This window comes from Euprymna scolopes, chromosome 46 (genome assembly GCF_053919585.1).
Source record: "Euprymna scolopes isolate OS-2025 chromosome 46, ASM5391958v1, whole genome shotgun sequence".
NCBI lineage: Eukaryota > Metazoa > Mollusca > Cephalopoda > Sepiida > Sepiolidae > Euprymna > Euprymna scolopes.
The window spans coordinates 73,067,988-73,095,207 of NC_136527.1; positions in this window are offsets into that span (position 1 = coordinate 73,067,988).

Consider the following 27,220-nt stretch of genomic DNA (forward strand, 5'->3'; position numbering starts at 1 on the left):
CACCCCAAACAAGGCATATTGCCACTTTGTTGTAGGGGGCTACAATCAGGGACATGGGCATCAGGGGTACTGTGTAGGGAGTTGGGCAGCAAGATGTTGGTTTACATTGCACTTGAACTTCTGCATGTTAGTACAGTTAGGGAAGCAAGGACCCGGCAGGGAATTCCAAAGTTTAGTTGTCCTGGGGAAGAAACTACTGGAGTAGAAGGCTCTCTTACATCTAGGGAGATCTACTGTGAAGGGGTGGGATTTTGCTGCTTGTCGGGTTTGTCGAGAGTATTTATGTAGAGGGTGTACAAGTGCTTGCAGCTCGTCAGAACATCATACACCGTTAAAGTACTTGTCGAACAGGCAGAGGGATGCTATATTTCGTCGATGGGACAGGGGCTGAAGTTTAGATGACAGTTCAGGACCTATCAGATTGGTGACTCTCTTTTGAACCTTGTCTAGGAGCGAGAGACTGGTGGTAGATGCACCAGCCCAAATATGACAACAATACTCCATACATGGGCGAATAGTGGCCTTATAGAGGTATAGGGTATTTTCGGGCATTAGTATCTTTCTATCATGGTAGAGAGAACCTACCTTCTTTGCAGCGATCCTGGCGATACTCTCGATGTAATTGTTCCAACTCATGTTTCCTGAGAGTGGTAGGCTGAGGAGTGTAAAGCACGTACCCTCAGACAGGGAGTCACTGGCCATTGTTATTATGCCTTCAATGTAATTGTTCCAACTCATGTTTCCTGTGAACGTTAGGCCAAGGAGTTTGAAAGATGGACTCTCAGATAAAGAGTCGTTGGCCATTGCTATGGGTGGTTGAGAAGGTTTCTTGTAATTATCGAAGGAAACGAGTTTTGTCTTGGCAGCATTGAATGTGACCATCCATTCATGTCCCCATTCCACTACAGATCGGAGGTCATCCTCTAGTGTTTCTGCCATTTCTTTAGATATGTGTTCATTTGTTTTCCTGTCATGTCTGTTATAGAGTGTGGTGTCGTCAGCATATATACCCATCTCACAGGCAATTTTGTCAGGGAGGTCATTTATGAATATTAGGAATAACAGAAGTCCTAGGATAGACCCCTGAGGCACTCCCGCAGTTATATCATATTGTTTAGATGTACGACCATTGAGGACAACCTGGATTTTTCTCTTATCTAAGAAGGATTTTTTTTTTTTTTTTTTTTTTTTTTTTACAAAGGCATCACCACATTATCAAGGCCCAGAGGCCACTCAAGGATGGATTTAATTATGTCATGTATTCTTCCAGTGATACCATATGATCTCATTTTTCTGAGAAGACCTTCATGCCATACCCTGTCAAAAGCCTTAGATATATCTAGAGCTACCACTCTACTCTCCCCCGCTTTGTCCAGTGACTGGTATATACGTTCTGAGATTACAGTTAGGATATCTGCTGTTGAACGGCCTTGTCTAAGTCAGAAGTTTAGTATCTGTAAGGCTTGGTTAATTATTGTCTCAAATATTTTGGCGAAAAGTGAGAGGAGGCTAATGGGGCGATAATTTACTGGGTTAGTTCTTTTGCTAGAATTCTTGAAAACTGGTACTACAGAAGCAGTTTTCCAGCAAGCAGGAAAGCAAGATTCATTAAGGCATTTGTTGTAAAGTTTGGAGAGAACTGGAGCTACTTTGGCGGAGCACTTTTTTAATAGCACAGCTGGGATGAGATCAGGTCCACATGCTTTTGCAGTGTCAAGATTTCTTCTGATAGCATGCACCTGAGAAGGGGTGATTTTCAGATCGTCTAGTGTGGCGTCTGTCTACAAAGGAAAGTCAGGGAGGGGGTGATTGGCAGGGTCCAGTGTTGAGTTGGAGGCAAACCGACTGGCAAGCATGTTAGCCTTCTCAGTTGCAGAGCAAACAACCTCATGATTGTTGGATAGTGGGGATTGTTGATTGCCCATTATTTACTACACGGTTGTAGATTTTCCAGAAGTCGCGGGTCCCTAATTTCTGTGCTTTGATGCATTTTTTAGTGATTTCCGTAAATTCTCCCTTAGCTGTCGCTATTTCTTTCTTACAGTTACTTCTGGCTTCTATATACTTCTGCCTGTTTGAACTGGACTTATGTCGGTTAAATCTGCGGTACGTATGCTGCCTTTGCGTGATGGCGGCTGCACAAGTAGAAGTAAACCATTGGGGAGAGTGGGGCTTGCTATAAAATTTCCGTGTGGGAACATGTGTTTCAATTGCTGTTTTGAACCATTCAGTGGTCTCATTTGCACACTGTTTAGCAGGAAGTGAAAAAATATTTTGCCCTGGGGCGTCCCTGATGAGATCCGTGATGGCTTCCCAGTCAGCCTTTTTATAATATCTCGTTGTTTTGAGCAGTGGCTCTTCAGTTTTGGCTCTAAAGTTTAGGGCAATTTCAACTATTACCACTGCATGATCGGCGTTCCCGAGTGGGCTGTGGGCATTAGTTACACAATCATCGGAAACCGTGGCCAGAAACAGATCTAGAAATGATGCGTGTTGTTCTTGCTGGTCGGGTTGGAAACGTAACCATCTGTGATAGGGAATGAGATATAGAGAAGCTATGTGTTGTGGTACCAGCTACGTCTGTGTGAGTAGAAAATCCAAGCCAGTTGTTGTGGTGGACATTGAAGTCGCCAAACACATGCACTTGTGCGCTAGTGTCGAGGGAAAGTGCTGTATCTATGCTGTCAGAGACTTTGTTTATTAGGGTACAGTCCTGGGTCGAGGGAGAGCAGTAGAGAAAATAAAAGTAACTAATGTTATGTTGCATGTTTAGTCTAAAGCACGTAAAGGCTTGATCGTCCATTTCTAGTTTAGTTTCTCTAGTCAAGGTGTTCCGAATATATACTCCAAGCCCGTGCATATGTCTGTCAGAGTCCTTACGGCAGAGTGGGAGGTATCCAGGCATGTTCAAGTAGTTAGAGGGGATGGAGGAATGTAGGTTAGTCTCACTTAGTGCTAAGTTATCCGGGGTGTTTGTTAGGAGAAATGCTTCGATATCATTTAAATTAGTTCTAAAATAAAAGTGCTTGATGAAATTTAGTTTAACAAGATACACATGAAGAAGGCTGAAGTTTACATCGACCGAAACGTTGTTCAAATAACACACAAGATTAGAACAGTAGTCAAAAAAATCTGAATAATCAATCCTGAGTTAAAAAAATTCCAAACCGTAGTCTCATTAATTATTATTATTACTATTAATGATTTTAAGAAAAAAAAAAAAGTTTTGCTATTCTACTAAAGGGAGATAAATCTTCTCTAAGTCGTTAGTTATCTCCCTTTTTCTAACCTCTGATCCAACAGACATTTTGGGTTTGTATTACTGTACACATAGATTCGAAAAAGTTGTCAAGACGTTATAAATAATAAACTAGACAAAATACTGTTAGAAATTCGCTCAATATATGTTACCGTGACATAAGTTGACATATATTCGGCGGGTTTTTAATAGTATTTTGTCTAGTTTATTATTTATAACACCTTTTCCCAAACTTACGATGTTAAAAATAGTGTCGGGCGCCATTTTGAATTTTCCAATACATCGGTAAACCCTGCATGTTTTTCGAGCTGAATAAACATGTTACATTGAATAAGAACACAAAAAATATATCCAGTTTGGTAGAAAAGTAACTTATCTCGCCTTTGATAACATTTATTTGTTATATATTTGTTTTTTGACAACTTTTTCGAATCTATGTGTACAAACCAGAGAGAGAGAGAGAGAGAGAGAGAGAGAGAGAGAGAGAGAGAGAGAGAGAGAGAGATTTTGTGTGTGTGTGTGTGTGTGTTTATGTGTGTGCGTGTGTGTGTGTTGCCAATTTAAACTTTTATAAACTCGTTTATGTGATGAGAAACTACTACGAAGGGGATGACTTACCTCGATTTTATGCTAGTATTTTGTGACACGTGATTTCAAATATTGGCTGACGTATAACGAAATATGCATCGCCGCATCGCCGATGCGGCGCATCGGGTCCGATGTTGTACACAGCGCGTTCTAGGGCTCTTTCATTAATCTGAAAAGAAAGGAAAGAATTTTGACGTGTGTGGCCGTTTTTTTTTTTTTTTTTTTTAATTTTATTATTTATTTGGCTTGAACTTTGCTCTTTTTTGGATTATTTTGTCATTATGTTTTTTGTTTTTTTTATTATTATTTGTGGAGAAGCCTGCGATGTTTTGGGAGTGTTACCAAAATGGAACGGAAATTGCAACATCGTTCCGGTGCAATTATTTTTTGTTCTACGTACGCATGAAGAAAATCGATAACAAACGAAACTAATTAAGCGAAAAACTAACTAAGCAAGCAAAAAACTTAAATTTAATGGATGCTGCACGACCGACAAATAAATGTGACTTTTTTCCGTTTAAAAAAAAAAAAAAAATCCATATGTATAAATGACTACTTCATTTAATCACATAAATTAATATACGAAAGTATAAATTTATGCGTAAACTTTAAGTATTTACTTCAACTGTGCTCAATACGTACGTAGAGCTAGGTAGTAAGTTATAAAATATATATGGCAATTAAGCTACACAGAATATTATGCGTTTCATCCACACTAGGATTCATCAGGCTTATGAATCCTAGCGTGGATAAAACGCGGAATATTCTGTGTAGCTTAATTGCCATATATATTTTATAACTTACTATATATATATATATATATATATATATATATATATATATATATATATATATATATATATATATATATATAATTTAAAGGAGATTAGAATAATAGTCTAAAGAGCTAAGTGTATTTTAATGTAATAGTGAAATTACTAGTTTAATTAAAATACAGGAAATGCTCGTTGTAATTTAGATATATAATAAGCTCGATAGTTAAATGTCCTAGAGCTAATTCAATATTAAGTAATGTGATTTATAATTTAAAAATTTTAAAAAATTTTTAAATTTAAAAATCAAAATTTAATTAAATTAAAAATCAGTTTCATAAGAAGGAACAACAACAAAGTCAATTATCTGTACGATCGTTTTGGAAATCCGTGCTTTTTATTTGTGGTATACATGAAGTCACGTAGAACAATTATACATAGTTTTTTTGGTAAGCACGGTCTCCTCATCAGCAAATTAAGGAGGATTTCTATTGAATTGAAAAGACACCAAAAATAAACCTAGCATTAAAAGTAAGGCAGATGAATCTGAAAAATTGAAGTAAAAGGTTTGGATTTAAAATTTATAAGAAAATTAATAAGAAAATTGGTATAGGTTAGAGATAGAAATGAGTAGAAAAAATTTTTTTTTTTTTTTTTTTTGAATTTACATAATAAATTTGATTTAAAAATATATAGATATATAGTTACCTTTTAGTTTTTCTTTTTTTTGAAATCAGGAACTGTATTTAAAGTAGTCATTTAGATGTTTGCTATAGCTTTTTATTTTATTGAATGATGAATTTTAAAAGGGCGACGCTCGTGCAGTAAATTGTTTCCGTTAGCGTATTTTGATTTAAAGACGCTACAGTTAATATCTATAGAGAGAGAGAGTATTTATTTTGCAAGTTTTTAAGGGGAGATAATTGTCGTGGCTTTATTTATTATTTGATTTACGAGTCTAAGGGCGGTAATTGGTTTAACTTAATTTATTAAAAAAAAAAAAAAAAAGTAATCTATTTTTACTCATTAGTAAAAATAGATTACTTTTTTTTTTTTTTTTTAAATAAATTAAGTTAAACCAATTACCGCCCTTAGACTCGTAAATCAAATAATAAATAAAGCCACGACAATTATCTCCCCTTAAAAACTTGCAAAATAAATACTCTCTCTCTATAGATATTAACTGTAGCGTCTTTAAATCAAAATACGCTAACGGAAACAATTTACTGCACGAGCGTCGCCCTTTTAAAATTCATCATTCAATAAAATAAAAAGCTATAGCAAACATCTAAATGACTACTTTAAATACAGTTCCTGATTTCAAAAAAAGAAAAACTAAAAGGTAACTATATATCTATATATTTTTAAATCAAATTTATTATGTAAATTCAAAAAAAAAAAAAAAAAAAAAAAAAAATCTTTTCTACTCATTTCTATCTCTAACCTATACCAATTTTCTTATTAATTTTCTTATAAATTTTAAATCCAAACCTTTTACTTCAATTTTTCAGATTCATCTGCCTTACTTTTAATGCTAGGTTTATTTTTGGTGTCTTTTCAATTCAATGGAAATCCTCCTAAATTTGCTGATGAGGAGACCGTGCTTACTAAAAAAACTATGTATAATTGTTCTACGTGACTTCATGTATACCACAAATAAAAAGCACGGATTTCCGAAACGATCGTACAGATAATTGACTTTATTGTTGTTCCTTCTTATGAAACTGATTTTTAATTTAATTAAATTTTGATTTTTAAATTTAAAAATTTTTTAAAATTTTTAAATTATAAATCACATTACTTAATATATATATATATATATATATATATATATATATATATATATATATATATATATATATATATATAAGAGCAAACAGTTAATAAAACATGTTAAAAAACACTTTGAAATGAGTTAAAAACATATTTAATCTGAAAAGGAAACACTAGATAAGTGGATAGTCCTTAATCCGCCGAGTTTCAAAGAAATACTTTCCTTCTCATCAGAGGGTAGGAATTAGCAAAATGCAGGATCGGATTTTGTATGCAAAAGTAGTTGATAAATCAACAAGTAAGTCAAAGATCTTACTTGATAACAAAAAAGTGAAGCAGAGGGAATATGGTGAAGAAAAAGGTGATTACACGTGAATGGATAGTCTGGTGGGAGATAAATAATCCAGTGACGGTAAAATCCAAATATATAACTTCAAGAAAGTTAATTGAATTTCCATTTGCACAAGTAAAATCCAAGGAAATCCCGTAATTGGAAGATGGTCCAAAATAATCCAAAGGCAGAAATCCATGGAATAATTCACAAAAATGTGTACAATATATTCTGTAAACATAAGTCCAAATTTAATTATGGTAATTTTGAAATTACATAGATATTACTTTAACCTTTCAGATATAATTTTTCTTTAACATTATCGTATTTTTGTACATGCTTTCTTTATAATTTATAACTTAATAATCCTTTATTTTAATTCTTTATTTCTTCTTTTGGCCGTTTTTTTTATCTGTAATTTCTGTTTTAGTCTTTAAATATTCCTATCTATCAAATATATCAACCTACTTACACATTCATATCCTGTATGTATATTTATTTACATTTTACTATATGCATTTACTTACATACTTACTTGCTTTATCTGGAATTTGCAGATACCGGCCATCCTCTCCACTTAAAATTTTTTAAATTTTTTTATTTTATATTTTATTTTTATTTTTTTTATTTTGTATTAATTTATTAATTAATTAATTTATTTTTTCCATTTAGTGTCTTTTAATAACTCTTGCTGATATTTTCTTAAGTAATGACCTGTACATTTCAGTTGACCTCTTTTTTGACCTATATTTTTCGCGCCTTTTAACCTCATCTTGTCTGGGTCATTTTGACATTTGCTTTTCTATTTTATATTTAATTCTAATCTTTTTTTCTGTTCTTCTTCACTGATTTTTCTTAATTACACTTTTGTTTTTTCTTTTATTAATATTATTGGAATTTTTCCCCCCTTTCCCTTGTACATATTTGTGAATTATTCCATGGATTTCGGCCTTTTAGATTATTTTGGACCATCTTCCAATTATGCGATTTCCTTGGATTTTACTTGTGCAAATGGAAATTTAATTATCTTTCTTGGATTTACATTTTTGGATTTTACCGTCATTGGATACCTTACCTTTGATCAGACTATCCATTCACAGGAAATCACCTTTTTCTTCACCATATTCCCTCTGCTTCACTTTTTGGTATCAAGTAAGATCTCTGACTTATTTGCAGTTTCATCAAATACTTTTGTATGCAAAATCCGATCCCGCATTTTGCCAATTCCTACCCTCTGATGAGAAGGAAAGTATTTCTTTGAAACTCCGCGGATTAAGGACTATCCACTTATTAAGTGTTTCCTTTTCAGATTAAATGTTTTTAACTCTTTTTCAAGGTGTTTTTTAACATATTTTATTAACTATTTGCTCTTATATATATATTTGTTACGACGTATCCCAGTCCTACTGGGGACGGTAGAGATGGGTGACGTAACGAAATATATAAAAAAATAAAGTTTCCCAGGTTCCTTGATAATGCATTGTTAAGGGAATGGGACAACCGTCCCGAAGACAACAATAAAATGAAATGTACTGGACAACGAAATCACATAAGAAATAACGAGGACAAATATCGTCGAAAAATTAACAAACTTTTATTTATATAAAAAAAATAAAAAAAATTCAATTCAAGAAAAGAAAATTAAATATGCCTAACTAAATGAAATGATTTAATGATTCAAATTCTACCGAGAGAAAAATATATTAACAGTCAATGTTCACATAAAACAAGAAATCGTCGGCTCAATTAGATACAGGTTCTAGGGTAAGAGAGAGATGTTGGAGAAATGAAAGTTTTGATTGAAAAACTCACTTAATTTCCTTTGAAATGTGACCTTTCTTTCGTCTCTTTTTTTATATATATATATTTCTTTTATGTAAATTGTTTATGTTTGATTACGCGTGCGCAGATTAATTTTCATATGGGTTCATTCTTTTATTTAGTCAATATTCTAACTTTGACCGCTGATCATCGGCTGATGTTGTTGATATTTACCTCTGCGACGCTGCTACCACGTCGTCACTGGCTTCGCCAACCCGACCTTCACTGACTTACGTCTTATCGCTTTGAAGCGTGAAGCTCCACTGCCTGTTGACAACTTTTTCAGGCCCCTCTCTCTCTCTATACGATCTATCTCTTTCTTTCTCTACCCAGTTTCTCTCTCTATACGGTTTATTTCTCTTTATGTTTCTTTTCTCTTTCCTTTTCCACTCTTCGTTCACAGTATCTGTCTCTCCCTTCTCCTCCTGTTCGCAGGCCTCGTCCTCCCCTTTTTTTCTTCTGTTTTGTTTACAAAATGTGACCGAGCAGACGTGAATTGAATCCTTTTGGCGCGAAAAATGATACAGTGAATAAAATATACTGAAAATATATCTCCTCTCGGCTAAAAATCAATAAAATAATTTATTATACATTTTAATAAATGTATCACAATATATATATATATATATATATATATATATATATATATATAAAAGGCAAAATGTGTGTGTCTTCAAAAGGCTTCTTTCGCACGTGCTCCCGGGGTCGTTACTTTCGCTTAAAACTGTGTATATAGGTCCTATATCATAATATCTAGGAATTAGGAAAGCACGTAGCGTATAGATTTATTTACGCTGATTTTTACAAAATTATTATTATTTTTGCTTCTCGCATGTTGATTAGTATAAATAAAATGAAACTAAATTCAAACGGACGTGTTCGTGGCAATGCGCCGGGAACAGACGCTAACTCTGCATGACTTCTATTTGACCTTCTTAATTAGGTCAAATTGAAGCAGCAAAGTTAACTTTTATCACGCACGCCTGTTTTTATAGTTATAGTTAGATAAATAAATTCAAACACGTCTAAGCTGTATGTCGCGTGGCCCAATGGTAACATCGCACGTTTTTTTTTTTTCACACATTAATTTCCAACTCAAGGGTACGGGTTCGATTCTCATACTCACCTGCCAAAACATTTTTTTATTATTATTTAACCCCCCCCCCCTGGAGTTTTGATTTACCTCAAGACACCCGAGCATCGCCGGGTACCCCCCGCTAGTATATATATAAAAGCGAAAATGTGTGTATGTATGTATGTGTGTATGTGTGTTTGTGTGTCTGCTAAAAACTTTCGACAGACAAAACAAAAATTCACAAATTTGGTCTCATATGAAAGCCCCATCCTTCGCCCAAAAAATATCGAAACATTGGCCAAAAACGTTAATATTGTCGCCCTGAAATCAACACTTTTCTACAGGTGGGGGTCAACAAAAACCGTCCTCTCATGACGAGATCAATTCTACGCATGCGTCAGACGACGTCATGACCTGATTTAGTTTAAATATTTGAAGAACTGACACAATTTTATGTACGTCGTGTTAGCTCAGTTGGTTAGAGCGTTGGGTCATTATCTAAACGTTTTGGGTTTGAATTGTGGTGTGAGATTTTTTTTTTTCGAGTTTTTAAATTTTAATATTGAAGAAGTGTTATTTAAGCCATTTTCCACATAACGGTCGTTTTTCTGTTTTTTTTTACTTCTCTTATTCTTAGGTTTTCATTAACATCCCCACCCCCGACTGACCACACACACCGAAAAACACCCGGGTACCCACTGATTTTTAAAATTTTATTATCGAAACAGGCTTATTTAAGCCATTTTTCACATGTTTTTTTTTTTTTTTGGTTTTTAGTTTTAACATTCGTTTTTCTGTTTTCTTTTTTGTTTTTGTTTTTTCGATTTTTACATTTAACATCGTTCGTTTGCCTTACGTTAGTTTTTTTTGTGTTTTTTTTTCGATGTTTTGAATTGCATCAGCAGTGAGATATCTTCTGGAGCGATAGAAAGATCCTACCATTTTTCCAGTGACCTTGGCAACAGACTTTATGTACATGTCCCATTTCAGGTCAGGAGTAAAGGTCAATCCCAGAAGCTTATCAAAACATGGAGCCTCTCCTAGACGAGAGCTATCCATTTCAATTGATAACAGATGAGGATCAGAGCGTTGATGATGTAAAGATAGGAGCTTGGTTTTAGATGCATATATCTCACTGCTGATGCAATTCTCTATCTATATATAAAAGCCAAGTACGTCCAAGGATGGAGTACTGCTGCCATATCTATGCAGGAGCTGCTAAAAACAGCCTATCCTGCCTTAACACAGTACAAAATAGACTTTATAGCTTAATGGGGGATGCCCTTTTCTCTTCCCTGCAACCTCTCTCCCACCGAAAGGACGTTGTGAGCCTGTCGTTGTTTTATCGTTATTTCCACGGCAAATGCTCATCTGAGCTCCAATCTCTGGTGCCCCCTCGCCAATCTTTAACAAAAAACACCCGTCTAGCTGAAATCACTGTCAGTAATTTTCCCCACTCTTTATCTGTGCCTAAATCAAAACGTAGATTCCATGAACAAAGCTTCTTTCTTAACTCTCTTCTGTTTGCCTGCTTCCCCACCTGACTACAACTTGGATGTCTTCAAGTCCAACATAAACAAATTCCTGATGAACCGCCCCCTTAAGTAAGACACTTTATCAGATCTCCATTACTAGTGATTACTATGATATTGTCCCATTGATTACTGTACAGGCAATAACCCTTATCCCCGAGTGGCCTCTGGGCCTTGATAAGTGGTGACTTCCATGTAAAAAAAAACAACAAAAAAAAAACAAGCCTGCCTATGATTTAATCTACGTTTCCACACAAGAACATTTACAGCTACTAACCTGTTTCTCTGTTATATTCTTACTGACGAAGATAACTAATAAAGTTGATTTCAAATGTTAGAATGAGACTTCTTTTCTTGTCCTTATTTTTTCGTATTAACGTCTTAGTCAAACCCAGGGCCCAAACACCGGGAGTCTATTGAGTTTGTTCTAAGTGGAGTTGTTGTCAGTTGAAGATTTAGGAAGAAAGAGAGAGAACTAGTTTAACCTTTTATAAACTCGGTCACATGACTGAGAGCTGGATTCAGATTGGACAAGCCAGAAAGGGAGTGCATTCAAAATCTCCAGCCGCAAGAATTCGCTCCTGCTTGAGTCCATTACAATTTCATCTGCTACAAATGTCCGAATGAAGGGTGAAGGATGCTAGAATCAAACAAATATTAGCTCTGTCATAAAGTTTGGTTCAAACTTTTTGTTGAGCAAAAAATCTGCTTTTTTTTTGTTTTTTTTGCATTTGAAGTAGATCAACACAAAAGTTCAAAGCAGTCCATCTGATTGGATTAAAATATTTGTATTTTTATTATCTACTGTGAATAGATATTTTGCTACTCAACTCCCCACAGTGCCCTTATTAGACACAATAAGTTCAAGCATTTTCATTTTAAGCACCTGACAACATCTGATATCTTTACAAAGCCATACTAGTCTCTCCCTCTTACACAGGCTCCAAAAAAAAGCCTCAAATCTAATGTGCCACGCACTATCAACCCTTTCATCCAAGTTGCAACTGCCCGCATGTGGAACATTGTTTCACTGGACTGCTTCTTAGATGACTACAATATGAAAAATTAAAAATAAACTAAGATGAAAGTACAAAATGTATAACGAGTTTTTAAATTTTGACCCATTTTTGACCCCTTTAAAACTATTTAAACCGCGTAAAGACCCATAAAAGAACGGTCTGCAAAAACTCCAATCATTTGAGACCTCTAGCGTTGCTCTGCGACTTTTAGTTTCAGTTGAGATACTTTGAAAATATGGAGACAGACAGACATATAGCCTTTTATGTATTAGATTTTTAAAATAAAGCTGGCTTCTGATTGGACAAGCCGAGAAGAAAATGCATTAAAAAATCTCCAGTCATGAGAACTTGCTCCTGCCTGTGTTTGTTACAATTTCATCTGCTACAAATGTCTGATTGAAGGGTGAGGAATGCTAGAATTAAACAGATATTAACTCTGTCGTAAATTTTGGTTCAAACTTTTTATTGAACAAAAAAATCTGGCTTTTTAAGTTCAAAGAAATCCATCTGACTGGATTAAAATATTTGTATTTTTATTATCTACTGTGAATAGATATTTCGCTACTCAACTCCCTGCATATGCACGCAGCAATGTTGCGATATCTGAGCTGGTTCATCTACAACTAGTCTTTCCCTCTTACACAGGCTCCAAAAAAGAGCCTAAAAAAAAAGAGCCTCAAATCTAATATGTCCCGCACTATCAACCAAGCTTTAACCTCTGTCCCATCACCGCAATGTTGCATGTCTGTTTTTATTTTACAATGACTTTAATAAAATATGTTCTGATGAACTCTTAGCACTTGTGCCCCCTTGATGTGCATACTCCTGACTAACATGGCAAGCAGCAAAATCTCACCCATTCACTGTTAAAATCCCTAGATGCAGGAAAGCCTTCTACTTTTAGTTTCTTTCCTTGGTTGGTAGACTTTGTAATTCTCTCCCTGTTTCCTGCTTTTCCGAGTGTACTAACCTAAAGAAGTTTAAATGTAACGTGAACAGACATCTAGCTGCCCAATTTTTATGTATTAAATTTTAAAAATAAAGCTGGCTTCTGATTGGACAAACTAGAAAGGAAGTATATTCAACATCTCCAGCTGCAAGAATTCGCTCCTGATTGTGTTCGAGGCAATTTCGCTTGCCACAGAGTACTTGATGAAATTCAGTCATAAAAGAGTTCAGTAAATAAAGAAAAACATTACAAATTCATAACTTAACTGCTATAATACGTCCTTCATGACTGCAAATAAGAACTGATTTTGCTTGAAATAAACTTCAGTGTTTTCATTTTTGAAAAGAAAACGATCATCACGTGATATAGCTCGCTACTTGGACAAGCATGTTCTTTTTCCGTGAGCAAAGCTTCTTTCTTAGAACTGCATGCCTATGGAATTGTCTTTCCAGCCGACTACAATATGGCTGTCCCCAAGTCTGGGCTTAACCATTACTCCTGATCTTAAATGGAACACGTACATCAAATCTGTTGCCAAGGCCGCTGAAAAAATGGTGGGATCTTTCTATCGATCCGGTAAATATCTCACTGCTGATGCTATTCTCTATCTATATAAGAGCCAGGTACGTCCAAGGATGGAATACTGTTGCCACATCTGGGCAGGAGCTGCTAGAAAGGACTTGTCCTGCCTTGACAGAGTTCAAAATAGACTTCGTAGCCTCGTAGGAGATGTCCTTTTCTCCTCCTTGAACCTCTATCTCACAGAAGAGATGTTGCGAGTTTGTCTCTGATGTATCATTATTTTCATGGAAAGTGTTCGACTGAGCTTCAATCTATGGTCCCCCCTCGCCAAACTTTCACAAGGAACACTCGTCTAGCTGTAAACACTATCAATAATTCCCCCCACTCTTTATCTGTGCCTAAACCTAAACGTAGATTCCATGAACAAAGCTTCTTTCTTAGAACTGCACGTCTGTGGAATTGTCTTCCGTTTTCCTGCTTTCTGGCTGACTACAATATGGTTGTGTTCAAGTCTAAAGTAAATAAGTTCTTGATGAGCCGTTCCATATAAGTTATCAAATTTACCAAATTTTCATTACTAATCATTACTATATTGTCCAATTTCTACTGTACACTCCTTAACCCTTATCCTTGAGTGGCCTCTTGGCCTTGATAATCTGGTGATGCCTATGTAAAAAAAAAAAAAAAAAAAAAAAAAGTCCAATGTAAACAAGTTCTTGATGAGCCATTCCACTTAAGTTAACAAATTTACCGAATTTCCATTACTAATGATTACTATATTGTCCAATTGACTACTGTACACTCTTTAACCCTTATCCTCGACAGGCCTATTGGCCTTGATAAGTGGCGATGCCTATGTAAAATATATATATATATATATATACATATATATACAGATATATACATACATATTCATATATATACAAATATACACATACATATACATATATATGCACATGTATATGCATATATATACATATATATACATATATAGACATATATAAACATATATATATATATATATAGATATATATATTTATATATACACACACACATATACATATATATATATACATATATAATAACGATTACTATATTGTCCAATTGACTACTGTACACTCTTTAACCCTTATCCTCGACAGGCCTATTGGCCTTGATAAGTGGCGATGCCTATGTAAAATATATATATATATATACATATATATACAGATATATATACATACATATTCATATATATACAAATATACACATACATATATATACACATATATATACATATATATGCATATATATACATATATACATATATATACAAATATACACATGCATATATATACACATATATATACATATATATGCATATATATACATATATACATATATATACATGTATATATTTAGATATACACATATACAGGGTGTCCACGAAGTCTGGCTACATTATGTAGCCAGACTTTGTGGAAGCATCCTGTAGATTATGTAACCAGACTTTGTGGGCACCCTGTATACACACACACACACACACACACACACACACGTGTGTGTGTGTGTGTGTGTGTGTGTGTATACAGGGTGCGCACAAAGTCTGGCTACATAATCTACAGGATGCTTCCACAAAGTCTGGCTACATAATGTAGCCAGACTTTGTGGACACCCTGTATATATACATATATAATAATGATTACTATACTGTCCAATTTCTACTGTACACTCTTTAACCCTTATCCTCGAGTGGCCTCTTGGGCTTGATAAGTGGTGATGCCTATCTAAAAAAAAAAAAAAAAGTTACATTCCTGGTGATTGAAGGTCCAATCCTTACTGCGGAGCTACTCCAAAAGCAGAATTGTGAATGACTTAGGACTTCTATCTAGTCATGGCTGACGGAATGAGAACATGCTATCCCCGTGGATTAAATAAAGAGTTTCGCTTGGAATTGTTATATAACAGATCTCACTCAATTGCAGTATGATCCGCTCGGCTAAAAAGGGCAATTACGCGCGCACTTCACCAGACATTAAAAATTTAAATCATGCAGTATGCACACAATGTCGATTACGTCTACGCACGCTATGCAAAGGACAAAAGCAAAACTGCATTTGGAACTCACTTCCGGGATTCTGCTTTCCCAACAGTACTGCCAGATTCCATGAACAAAGCCTCTTTCTTAGAACTGCACGCCTGTGGAACTCTGTTCCGTCTGCCTGCTTCCCTCCTGACTACAACTTGGATGTCTCCAAGTCCAACGTAAACAAATTCCTGATGAACCACCCCCTTAAGTACACACTTTAAATATCCTCACTAACGTACTGTACTTACAATAACTCTTATCCCTGAGTGGCTTCCGGGCCTTGATAAGTGGTGACCACCTTGTAAAAAAAAATGTTTTAAATAAAAATAAAAAAACTGCATTATCCAGGCGGACATAGTAGGTGGCATACCACGTGATCAGAAGACGCGACTTACTGGCCAATCAGAGACACAAAAAATCGGTACTTGTACAGTTTAATCGAGACATTAAAAAAAAAATGAAAATATCGAAAAAAAGTTTAAATTGTACGTATCCATTATGGAATGAAGTTCTCCAAAAAAAAAAAATTCACTTAATTTCATCAAGTATTTTTTTTTTTTACAGCGAAAAAACAATTTGTTATGATAACGAGCAAAAGGTTGGATTTTTAGGGAGAAAAGCTAGTATTAAAGATGGGGAGGGAGTGTCGGCGCTTTAACTGGAGTTATCTCCCCATGGTGTTTCTAAACTTCAAACAAAAATTTACAAAAAATCCAAGATTACTGCCTTCAACACGCTCTCATAAAGACGTGTTTTTCCGCTGTAAAAAAAAAATATTCGATCAAATTAAATGAAATTTTTTTTCGGAGATCTTCAGTCCAAAACGGATACGTACAATATAACCTTTTCTTTCGATATTTTCATTTTTTAATGTCTTGACTAAACTGTACAAGTACCAAAAAAAATCAAATATTTCTTGGATCCGATTCGAGTCAAAGTCTGATTATAAAGGGAACCCCTTCTTCAACGACGAGGTAGTCTTACCGTCGTTGGGGATCGTCTCAACAATGCCGTCGACGCCATCGACCTACCGCATATACTTCACTGCCATCGTCGACATCGACCTATTGTGTATACTTCACTGCCATCGCCAACATCAACGATCTGCGTATCCTCCACTGCCGTCGCCGACATCAACCTACTACATATACGTCGCCACCGACGCCAACAACAACGGTCTGTGTATCCTTCACTGCTGTCCTATTTACAATGCCTCCCCACGGGACAGAGTTAGACACCAGGGTCGTTTTTTAACGTGGAGAAAAGGAACAAAAATAAAAATTGTCTCAGTCGTGAAGGATTTCTCCTCCACTGACAGAGAACAAGAAATTGAAGTGTAGCATTTGAAGAACAGATACTAGACTTTGATGTATTTATTTGCTTCCCCACCGAGCAAATTAGGCACAAGGCCGATTTTTAAAGTGAAGAGTGAAGGGGGAATGGGGACCAACTCCGCGGGGAATAGGTGAGCTGGATAGTGACAATTGGTATGAAGGGTTGCCCCTACATTGACCAAGGTCTTATATGTGGGGTTGCCCCCACATATGGTCTTTGCTTGCAGTATCTGTCGGAACAGATACTACACTTTGAGGTATTTATTTGCTCCCCCACTGAGCAAATAAGGCACAAGGCCGATTTTTAAAGTGAGGAGTGAAGGGGAAATGGGGACCAACTCCCCGGGGAGTAGGAGAGCTGGATAGTGACAATTGGTATGAAGGGTTGCCCCTACATTGACCAAGGTCTTTTATGTGGGGTTGCCCCCACATATGGTCTTTGCTTGCAGTATCTTCCGGAACAGATGGTATTTATTTGCTCCCCCACCGAGCAAATTAGGCACAAGGCCGATTTTTAATGTGAGGAGTGAAGGGAGGGGGAAGGGAAAAAGGGGGCCAGCTCCTGAGAGGTGGGAAATGGGAGCTGGTTAAAGGTCAGGCATGTGGGGTTGCCCCCACATCTGGTCTTTGCTAGTCATAGCTGGTCTTTGCTAGTCATAGCTTGTAGTATCTTCCGGAACAGATGGTATTTATTTGCTCCCCCACCGAGCAAATTAGGCACAAGGCCGATTTTTAATGTGAGGAGTGAAGGGAGGGGGAAGGGAAAAGGGGACCAGCTCCCGAGAGGTGGGAAATGGGAGCTGGTTAAAGGTCAGGCATGTGGGGTTGCCCCCACACCTGGTCTTTGCTAGTCATAGCTAGTCATAGCTTGCAGTATCTTCCGGAACAGATGGTATTTATTTGCTCCCCCACCGAGCAAATTAGGCACAAGGCCAATTTTTAATGTGAGGAGTGAAGGGAGGGGGAAGGGAAAAAGGGGACCAGCTTCCGAGAGGTGGGAAATGGGAGCTGGTTAAAGGTCAGGCATGTGGGGTTGCCCCCACATCTGGTCTTTGCTAGTCATAGCTAGTCATAGCTTGCAGTATCTTCCGGAACAGATGGTGTTTATTTGCTCCCCCACCGAGCAAATTAGGCACAAGGCCGATTTTTAATGTGAGGAGTGAAGGGAGGGGGAAGGGAAAAAGGGGACCAGCTCCCGAGAGGTGGGAAATGGGAGCTGGTTAATGGTCAGGCATGTGGGGTTGCCCCCACATCTGGTCTTTGCTAGTCATAGCTAGTCATAGCTTGCAGTATCTTCCGGAACAGATGGTATTTATTTGCTCCCCCACCGAGCAAATTAGGCACAAGGCCGATTTTTAATGTGAGGAGTGAAGGGAGGGGGAAGGGAAAAAGGGGACCAGCTCCCGAGAGGTGGGAAATGGGAGCTGGTTAAAGGTCAGGCATGTGGGGTTGCCCCCACATCTGGTCTTTGCTAGTCATAGCTAGTCATAGCTAGTCATAGCTTGCAGTATCTTCCGGAACAGATGGTATTTATTTGCTCCCCCACTGAGCAAATTAGGCACAAGGCCGTTTTTAATGTGAGGTAAAAACCAGCTCCCCTAAAAGGGGTCACTCTGGTTACCAAAAATAATAATTGTCCCAGTATAGAGGGTTTCCCCTCCATTGACTGGTACAAATTATCTTAAGTGCAGTATCTTCCGGAACAGATGGTATTTATTTGCTCCCCCACCGAGCAAATTAGGCACAAGGCCGATTTTTAATGTGAGGAGTGAAGGGAGGGGGAAGGGAAAAAGGGGACCAGCTCCCGAGAGGTGGGAAATGGGAGCTGGTTAAAGGTCAGGCATGTGGGGTTGCCCCCACATCTGGTCTTTGCTAGTCATAGCTAGTCATAGCTTGCAGTATCTTCCGGAACAGATGGTGTTTATTTGCTCCCCCACCGAGCAAATTAGGCACAAGGCCGATTTTTAATGTGAGGAGTGAAGGGCGGGGGAAGGGAAAAAGGGGACCAGCTCCCGAGAGGTGGGAAATGGGAGCTGGTTAATGGTCAGGCATGTGGGGTTGCCCCCACATCTGGTCTTTGCTAGTCAAAGCTTGCAGTATCTTCCGGAACAGATACTACACTTTGATCTTGTTTATATATTTTATTGCTTTTAAAAATTTTGAAAATACAATTAAGTAAAAAGCAAAAGATCTTTAAACAACAAAATTAGGCACAAGGCCCTACAAGAAATTGGGGAGGGGAAGGGTTCAGGGTCTTTGTGACTAAAGTGATTAAAAGTAATAAATGTAGACTTTGGAGTCTTACTCTTGACTGGCAACATTTACCAAAATACCTCATTCACTCTATGGATCTTAAACTAACTAATAAATCCCCAGCGTTTAAGAGTCAAAAACATATTTACAATTTATAAACAGTTGTCTGTGTGTTTGTGTATGCATCTTTTTTTTTTTTTTTTTGCCAATAATTTTTACCTATACAAAGATCAAAGTGTAGTATCTGTCGGAACAGATGGTATTTATTTGCTCCCCCACCGAGCAAATTAGGCAAAGGCCGATTTTTAATGTGAGGAGTGAAGGGGAAATGGGGACCAACTCCCCGGGGAGTAGGGGAGCTGGATAGTGTCAATTGGTATTAAGGGCCTCCCCCACACCGACCAAGGTCCGACATGTGGGGTCACCCCCACACACGGTCCCCGCCTGCAGCATCTGTCGGAACAGATGGTATTTATTTGCTCCCCCACCGAGCAAATTAGGCACAAGGCCGATTTTTAATGTGAGGAGTGAAGGGGGAATGGGGACCAACTCCCCGGGGAGTAGGGGAGCTGGGTAGTGACAATTGGTATGAAGGGTTGCCCCTACATTGACCAAGGTCTTATATGTGGAGTTGCCCCCACATATGGTCTTTGCTTGCAGTATCTGTCGGAACAGATGGTGTTTATTTGCTCCCCCACCGAGCAAATTAGGCACAAGGCCGATTTTTAATGTGAGGAGTGAAGGGAGGGGGAAGGGAAAAAGGGGACCAGCTCCCGAGAGGTGGGAAATGGGAGCTGGTTAAAGGTCAGGCATGTGGGGTTGCCCCCACATCTGGTCTTTGCTAGTCATAGCTTGCAGTATCTGCCGGAACAGATGGTATTTATTTGCTCCCCCACCGAGCAAATTAGGCACAAGGCCGATTTTTAATATGAGGAGTGAAGGGGAAATGGGGACCAGCTCCCCGGGGAGTAGGGGAGCTGGATAGTGACAATTGGTATGAAGGGTTGCCCCTACATTGACCAAGGTCTTATATGTGGGGTCGCCCCCACATATGGTCTTTGCTTGCAGTATCTGCCGGAACAGATGGTATTTATTTGCTCCCCCACCGAGCAAATTAGGCACAAGGCCAATTTTTAATGTGAGGAGTGAAGGGAGGGGGAAGGGAAAAAGGGGACCAGCTCCCGAGAGGTGGGAAATGGGAGCTGGTTAAAGGTCAGGCATGTGGGGTTGCCCCCACATCTGGTCTTTGCTAGTCATAGCTTGCAGTATCTGTCGGAACAGATGGTATTTATTTGCTCCCCCACCGAGCAAATTAGGCACAAGGCCGATTTTTAATGTGAGGAGTGAAGGGGAAATGGGGACCAACTCCCCGGGGAGTAGGGGAGCTGGATAATGACAATTGGTATGAAGGGTTGCCCCTACATTGACCAAGGTCTTATATGTGAGGTTGCCCACACATATGGTCTTTGCTTGCAGTATCTGTCGGAACAGATGGTGTTTATTTGCTCCCCCACCGAGCAAATTAGGCACAAGGCCGATTTTTAATGTGAGGAGTGAAGGGAGGGGGAAGGGAAAAAGGGGACCAGCTCCCGAGAGGTGGGAAATGGGAGCTGGTTTATGGTCAGGCATGTGGGGTTGTCCCCACATCTGGTCTTTGCTAGTCATAGCTAGTCATAGCTAGTCATAGCTTGCAGCATCTGCCGGAACAGATACTACACTTTGATCTTGTTTTTATATTTTATTGAGAAAGAAAAAATTGAACATAAAAAACGTACAAAAATTCAATTCAACAAAATTAGGCACAAGGCCCTACAAGAAATTGGGAGGGGGAGGGTACAGGGTCTTTTTGACTTTTGATCTTGTCCCGAAGGCCAAGTACGGTGTAATCACTGCTGTCACAGACATCGATCGACTCGTTGCTACTGACGACGATGACAGCAACAATACTAATACATTGCTGGCAACGACATCAACGTACTGTGAATACCATCGTCATCGTCGTGACCAACCTCCTGCGTATACATCGCCACCGACGCCAACAACGACATTAACCTACTCCGAGTAACTCGCCGAGATTCAACCAAACTCAGTGCTGATAACGACGACACCTTGCCACTATAAATCTCTGATTTGGTGAGAATAGTATATATTTCTTGAAGTTATACATTTGGATTTTACCGTCACTGGGTTATTTATTTTCCACCAGACTATCCATTCATGTGTAATCACCTTTTTCTTCAACATATTCCCTCTGCTTCACTTTTTTGTTATCAAGTAAGATCTTTGACTTACTTATTGTTTCATCAAATACTTTTGCATGCAAAATCCGATCCCGCATTTTGCTAATACCTACCCTCTGATGAGAAGGAAAGTATTTCTTCGAAACTCTGCGGATTAAGGACTATCCACTTATCTAGTATTTCCTTTTCAGATTAAATATGTTTTTAACTCATTTCAAACTGTTTTTTAACATGTTTTATTAACTGTTTGCTCATATTATAAGCTCTATTTCCTATTTGGTTTTATCGAGCTTTTACATCTGGCTGAGATAACTTTATAAATATTAATTCTTTAATATTTATAATATACTTTAATTTTACCATCTTGGATCATTTTGGTAAATTTAATTGTAATTTTTATTTTATATATATATATATATATATATATATATATATATATATATATATATATGTAATTTATTATTTAAGTTGTGATTACAAAAATATCAAAATATATATCCATATGACTTGGGTGCATCAGCTTGAATCAACATTGAGTTCCTTCAGTTATTCCTTTTTCCGATCTTGTTGGATATCTTTTCTATTTGCCGAGCGGTCTTTTTAATTTCGGCAGGCAACCTTCCTGCACTTACCTTTATAGACAATTAAAAAAAAAAAAAAAGAATTAAATACACTAAGCCTTAAAGAAAAAGAATAGAAAACAACAATTGCTCCTAACGACAATCGGATGCCCGATAGGAAACGCTTGAGAAAAATATGGCTGACCAACAACTTCTGGGCGCCATTCTATATAATACGCCTGCCGAAATTAAAATGACCGCTCGGCAAATAGAAAAGATATCCAACAAGATTGGAAAAAGGAATAATTCTGTCATGTTCAATCAAACGTATCTGAATATATATATATATATATATATATATATATATATATATATATATATAATTTTATTCAGTCGTTTGTGTTTTTCTTGAAAGCATACGCTTGTTTATTACAGCATTCTGTGCAGATTCTGGAGTTCAACATTTCCTTAGATATGTGTTCATTTGTTTTTCCCTTGTGCTTGTTATAGAGCATGGTGTCATCAGCAAATGTACCCATCTCAGAGGCAATTTTATCAGGGAGGTCATTTATGAATATTAGGAATAATAAAGGTCCAAGGATAGACCCTTGAGGTACACTCGCATTTATATCATATTGTTAGACTTTGGAACTCACTTCCGGGATTCTGCTTTCCCAATTGTACTGACATGCAGAAGTTCAAATGTAATGTGAACTACTCATCTCCCTTCATAATATCCCTGCAACTTATGTCCCCGATATTAGCCTCCTACTTCAAAGTGGCACGGTGTCTTGTTAGGGATGAAAATTGAATACAAAAAAAAGATTCCCGAGTTTAACAAGATATAGCTGAAGAAGGCTGAAGTTTATATCGACCGAAACGTTGTTCAAATTACACTCAAGATGAGAACAGTAGTCCAAAAAATCCGAATAATCAATCCTCATATCAAAAATTCAAACTCGTAGTATCATATCACTTTTTTTTTATTATTGTTGTTTGGCTTCTACTAAAGGGAAGTAAATCGTCTCCAAGTCAAGTTAGTTATCTCCCTTGACCCAACAGGTCTTTGTATAAGCGTTTATCTCCTCTGCAAGAGGTTAGACACATGTAGTTGTTTCAAAGAGGATAATTTACCTCAACTTGGATTTTGTGACACTTGATTACAAATATTTTTTTATAAAAAAAAAAACAAACAATGGATACTGACGATAATATAGAAAAGAAATGCATTAAAAAACGATGTCACATTCCCCAAATCATATAAATCGATCAAGTAGTTTTATTTAAAACTAAGAAAACTAACATTTACGATTTTACCCCTAAACTGCATTAATATATTGATGTTGGCATTCTGTAGATGTTCAGTGTAAATGGAGACGCTCTGATATTATTGTAGCTCTTTTGTTAAAACTGCAAAAGTATTTATCTAAGCTAGCAGGGACGCCCGGCAAAGCCTGGTTGCAAAGTATGCTTACATATGATATTTTAATTTATGCAGATTTCATATATATTATTATAGAGTTAATGTTGTATCGATTTTTATATATTAGAAAGTTGCGATTTCAAAAAATATATATACATATATCCATATGACTCGGGTACATCAGCTTGAATCGAAACTGAAACCCAAACTTATGAAAAAATTATATATATATATATATATATATATATATATATATATATATATATATATATATATATGTATATATAAGTATGTATATAAATTATTGATTTTGTTGTTCCTTCTTGTGAAGCGGATTTTTAATTTCATTCTAATTTGAATTTTAAATTATCAATCACATTACTGAATATATATATATATATATATATATATATATATATATATATATATATATATATATATATATATATAACTACTTCATTTATTCGCATAAATTTAATATACGAAAGTATAGATTTATGCGTAAACTTTAAGTATTTACTTCAAAAGTGCTCAATACGTAGGTAGAGCTAGTTAGTAATTTATAAAATATATATGGCGATTAAGCTACACTGAATATTCTGCGTTTCATCCAACTATAGGATTCGTCAGGCTTATGCGCGAATTCTGTCGTTGCTTCTTGTTTTTATATATGTTGAGGATTTCTAGTCGGCCAATCAGCTTTCTAGTATCCACCGCGCCCCTTCCTACCAGCCAATGGGCATGCATTTTATCAAACAAAGGATCTGTTTTAGAACTAGGTTAGTGGTTTTAGGTGGTCGTTTTCTTTTTTTTTTTTTTTTTTATACATATAAATATACCTATGTGCACACACAATGCACATACATATACATATATACATATATATATATATATATATATATATACATATATATACATATATGTATGTGATCGTTTATGTATATTCATGTTTATTTAATTTATTTATTTGTTTTTTTCCTATTGTTATTGTTAGTTTTAAAGCTATTTTGTATCGCTATCCTAGAGTAAGTTTTATTTTGTGAACACAGTTGTTTGCTATTTCCCACCTACAGTTTAATAGATTTTGAGGTTCTTTAAAGTACAGGATAGAAAATTTTTCATGGAGGCATAATTTACATGGGTCGTCTAAATGTCTGCATGTGGTAGCTTGTCTCATTATTTTCCATTCGACTACCGGCGAATGTCCGCTTTCTTTGAGTTCCCAGTATTTATTCGCTAGTGTTGTTTTTATACGGTGTTTTTTATTTTTGCATGTGCTTTTGTGGTCATAGTATCGGGTTTTGAAATCTAAGGAAGTCATGCCTATGTAATATTTCTTGTTATTCGGGTTTTCTTTCGCAAATATTGTTGCTTGATAAACTACGCTTTTTGTTAGACATTTATTTTGGACTGGGCAAAGTGTGCGGTGTCTACAATTGCATTTATCTTGTTCGTTATTAGTATTTTTATTTATGGTATGGTTGTTCTTGTCCGGGGTTGGTTTGTTATTATTATTATTATTATTATTATTATTATTATTATTATTATTATTATTATTATTATTTCTGCTAGTGTTGGTTTTATTTCTGTCATGGTGTCTACTTTTTTTATTGTTTATTTTGTTGTTGTTTACATTGTTTTCATTTAGTATTTTGTTATTATGTGCCTTAATTATCATCTCTAAATTTTCGCAACAACTGTAAGATAACTTCAAGGTATTTTTACTGAAGATTTTGTGTAAGGGGTTGGTTGCGGGAAAGTGTTTTTCAATAAGATCTAGAAATTTCTTGCCAAGTTTTGTTTTAACATTTGATTGTATGGGGCCGTATACCAAATTATAGTTCTTTTTCTTCTGTTTTTAATTTTATTATAGTTGTTGGTGTTTTGTTGCTTATATTTGATATCGATATTTTTGTATCCACTATTTTTTAGGGCTGTTTCGTAAATATTGGATGACCTGTTAAATGCATTTTCGTCGCTTGAGTTATTACTGAGTCTACTTACGATCGAGTTAGGAATATGTTTTATAATTGATGGTGGGTGGTTGGACTTAGGGTTTACATAAATTGGAGTAGCGTTATCTTTTAAGTATGGTTCATATGTGTTTTTATCTAAGTTTAACGTGACGTCCAGAAGTTTGTTATTTTTATGTTAGCTGATATGTCTGCTTTTAGGCCTAATTTTTTCATTTCTTTGTGTATGATTTTCTTAAAGTTCAACCACCCACCAGTTTTCTTAAGTCCAACCACCCACCATCAATTATAAAACATATTGGTCATCCACCTAGTACTGGCCAGACTCAATGTTGCTTAACTTCGGTGATCTAGTGAGAACAGGTGTGTCAACGTGATTGTGCTGTACAAAAAAATGGAAGTCCATAACAATTTTTTTGAAATTTTACACAAACATTAAACATGATATGAGTAAAAAAAGTAACAGAACGGATTTTCCGGGAAAATTCTCCCCCTCCCTCCACACAGGGGCGCCTTTTAGGTTAAAATGGCTAAAATTGACACTTTTGTGCTTATTAAAAAAATTGATGCTTTGTATTTTTATAAAACTTTCTGAAAAGTTGTAACTAACTGATTTCTATATAATTTTGTTTGTTTATACTTCGTGATAACTTTTGAGTGTGCCCCAGGGGTTCTTTTAAGGTTAATAAAAACACTCCAGTTTTGGGACTATTTTACCATATTTGTCCAAAATTTTCTGTGTATGTCTATTTAGCAGTTTTGCATGGTGCTGAACTCAAATTTAAATATGTTAAGGCCTTGGGGACTTTTAGCACTAAATGGAGGGGGGGGCGCAAATAATGGACTTAGTCATTTCTATTTTTGAATGGTGCAAAACCCAAATTTACTTATGTTAAGGCCTAAAACTGCACCGTTTGTTCATTTTCACTAGGATTTGACGTCCCCTGGGGACTTTGGGGGCTAAATGGGGGTGGGGCAAATGCTGAACTTAGTCATTTTTTATGCCTCGTTCACTGTGCACTCACGGGGGACTATGCATGCTTCACTTGTTATTCAGCCATTGATGTCACCACTTTCAAACAAGCCTCTTCGATGATCATGTAGAGATTGGGGGGAAAAGTCATATGAAGCAAGATATAACAAACCCAAGGGCTGTTCCAGTGTTTTATTTATTGCTTGCTGTTCATCGGTTGCTACTCACAGTTAAATAACCTGCAAACGTGTAGTGGCAAAAAAAAAAAAAATTGTGTAAACCAACGTGTAGTAGTTGCGCAATGGAAAGTGTACATCGGAACACAATCCACTAATCTCTCTTTCGCCCATACCTCACACAGCACACTTTGTCACGTTAGTTTTCAAAACAGCCTTCACTCTACTTCCATAATGAGACATTTTCTTTCGTTTCCTTACTTCTAGATTCGCAGTACATCATGTTACATCGGAACACAATCCACTAATCTCTCTTTCACCCATACCTCACACAGCACACTTTGTCACGTTAGTTTTCAAAACAGCCTTCACTCTACTTCCATAATGAGACATTTTCTTTCGTTTCCTTACTTCTAGATTCGCAGTACATCATGTTACATCTGAACACAATCCACTAATCTCTCTTTCACCCATAGCTCACACAGCACACTTTGTCACGTTAGTTTTCAAAACAGCCTTCACTCTATTTCCATAATGAGACATTTTCTTTCGTTTCCTTACTTCTAGATTCGCAGTAC